This window comes from Dermacentor silvarum, unplaced genomic scaffold, assembly GCF_013339745.2.
Source record: "Dermacentor silvarum isolate Dsil-2018 unplaced genomic scaffold, BIME_Dsil_1.4 Seq772, whole genome shotgun sequence".
Classification (NCBI taxonomy): domain Eukaryota; kingdom Metazoa; phylum Arthropoda; class Arachnida; order Ixodida; family Ixodidae; genus Dermacentor; species Dermacentor silvarum.
Genome location: NW_023606753.1, coordinates 4,009 through 6,905, shown reverse-complemented (window position 1 = coordinate 6,905; position 2,897 = coordinate 4,009). Strand labels below are relative to the sequence as shown.

General features: G+C 45.0%; 1 pseudogene; it reads left to right on the top strand.

The window, feature by feature from the left end:
• Positions 1-2,478: 2,478 nt before the first annotated feature.
• Positions 2,479-2,657, top strand: LOC119435530 (U2 spliceosomal RNA; annotated as a pseudogene).
• The last annotated feature ends 240 nt before the right edge of the window (positions 2,658-2,897 follow it).

The following is a 2,897-nucleotide window of genomic DNA, read 5'->3' as shown; positions in this document are numbered from 1 at the left end:
TTTCTGTATCTGAACTGCCACGTGAATGGGAGGCTCGAAGGCCTGTGAAGCGAATTTAATTCGCTTTTGGTTCGAGCCTCCATCCATTTCCTTGAATAGAGAAATAAATGCTCTTGTACTTGTTCTTGTTCTATTCTCCCTCCTGAGGTGTGCACTTGTGAAATCTGGAAGTACGAACCACCTAGTCCACCAACACGTTCTGTGAAGTTGTCCGCCTTGCCTTGGATGAATTCATTCAGGCATCACCGGAGTGTTGTTCTGAGTGAAAGAAGTGAGACGGACGGGACCGAATGGACGCATAATATCTCGCACTAATGAAACAACAACAACAACAACCACGTATTCCTAAAGCATTTATTTGCAACTGAAATGCTAAACAAAGCAACGAACACATTATCCTGTGGACCAAAACATCATCCGCACGGGCCGATGCGCTGGGAAAAACCGGTGCTTCGCTGGCGGGACTTGTAAGAACCAGCTGACTTCCCCGATGAGTGAGGTTACGGAAACTACTATGCGAACAGCCTTCGTTAAGTTCCAGCACGTGATGAAATAGTTTCACGGTACGGACAAACAACTCGAAATACACAGACTCGACGAAGGACCACAGCACGGCGCATCAACACCAATTTTTGTTTATGGTGACGCGCAAAAAGTAAGTTAGCGAAGCACGCTTAATATTTGTCAGGTGACCATAAAAAATGAACAGAAGAAAAAAGAAAAAACGGAAGGTCAGATAAGGTAGGCCAGACACATGCTCCTTTCACCGCTTGAAAGCGTTGTCCAATAGCTGAACTAGCTGCATGTTTTTGAAAGCTGGTTCAGATACACAATCTCTTTCTTACTTAGGCTAATTGACGGCGCGCTGACGCACCCTGCTGCGTTTAGTGATAGCTGCATATTGCTCATGTACCAGGAACTTGTGTGAGTCCTTGAAACCTTTCCGCACGATACATTTACCGTAGTGAGGTGTGCGCGTGCACCTGCCACCGATCTTTGTTTGAACGTTGTACGAACTCTGCCGCACACCGAGACATCTCCAGTTTTTTTTCTATTATAAAATCGACTATACGGCGACAGCACCTCATTCACACCTACTGTGCAATACACAAAATGGTTAGCTCAACTTATCCATTACATATACTGCATAGTCAACATAGAAAAGACAGCAGACTTATACGACACTGCAGAATCAAATCCCAATTTCCAGCGAAGCTGTGGCTTTAGAGCAGTTGCATTAAGCTTTTCAGTTTCCTGAATTCAGGCGACAAATTTTAAAACGTTACCCGCAAATGACTTGCCAATTTGAAACAGTGACCCCACAATACTTTCGTGCGCTTTTTAAATGAATTTTTACAACGGCTGTATGTAATTGATCCACACGCATTTGCTTCGCATCCAAATGTGCCATGATGCACCCCCCCCCCCCCCCCCCTCTTTTTTTCGCCGAAATTGATCTTAGCAACCAAGGCAACGAGCTACGTTCTGCGCTGTTCTTAAAACACGCTAATAACGCTCCGGGGCGCTTGGGTACGTAATTTATTGCAAGTGCCGCAATTAACCAACGCAATTCGAGCTTTGCCTACACAACACACATAACGTGCGGTTTATTTTCAGCAAATATAACCAATATACCTAGCTCAGTTTACCATGGATACCAGGAATTCCGACCACGAATTTCGTATAACGCATCAAAATAGGGAAGTGACGAGATTTCAGGAAATAATTGCAACGCTTACAATTACCTAGGAAGGTTAACGTTTCAGCACGCGTTACACTAAACATGCATCCCTTTGACCCAATGTGAACGTGTGACCTATAGTTATGTCAGAATATTGGGAAGCATAGCTGATGACGACCGTATGACGCTTTTGAACACTTCGTTAGGAATTGTTTTGCAAAAGCTGTAAATACCTGACATTCTTGAAACGTTGCGCAGGCATCACAAATGATATAAAAAAAAACAATGTTGTTGTGCATTGAGTTCCTTCAAGACACTGGGCAAGCCTCCTGCGTGCTTCGTAATATTATATGCTTCTAAAGCTCTGGAATGGTTGTATAAGTTTTTTTCTAAAAAGGTATAGTTAACTTACACACTTAGAACTTTTGGTTAGGTGGATGACCAGTGAAGCTGTGTATGTGGTGATTGACCGTTGCTCCGGTGAAATGTTACAAGTTTGCGGGATTGGGGCCACGTGGACAGCTCGCATTTCTTTCCGTCTTGCGGCCCTGGCGGGCAGCACGCTTACGCTTGGCATCCGCGGCCGGCTCATCGTCGGTGGTCTCCACGCCGTCGTTCTCAGTAGTCACGCTGTTCTTCTTCAGACCACCCAACACGCGGCTTATCCATTCCACAGTCAGAGCAGAGCTTAGGAAAGGAGCCTACGTAGAGCATGACATCAGGCGACAGAAGACATTCAGATTGGTAGGAACTAGTTTTAATACGCGGGATGACGGACACGTGTATGGTGCGAACCTACACATGGCCGACGCGGGTCAAAGTGTAGTATCTGTTGTTATTAATATCTGATACGGGTTTTATTTAGACCCAAGATATTACACTTATTTTTGCAAGTTGGCGGAGTGCTTGAAGCCTGCTACACCTCCACCGCGGGCCGGCCCGGTACTTCACGACCTTCGGGATCGGCCCACGTTTTAGGTCTATGGACATCAATACGCGGGATACTAGCCATATAAAGCTTTGCTGTAAAATAGAGCTTAGAAAGTGATTTTTCCCCACGTGCCTTAAATTTGAACTAACACAGCTTGTTCACACCCCAAGAAGACAAAACGATAACTCTTCAAACATTATCGATCTTGTTCTAACCTCACACTCTGATAACGTCCTCTTTCCTTACATATCTGCCTGGACTGAGCGATCACACAGTAATCTATGG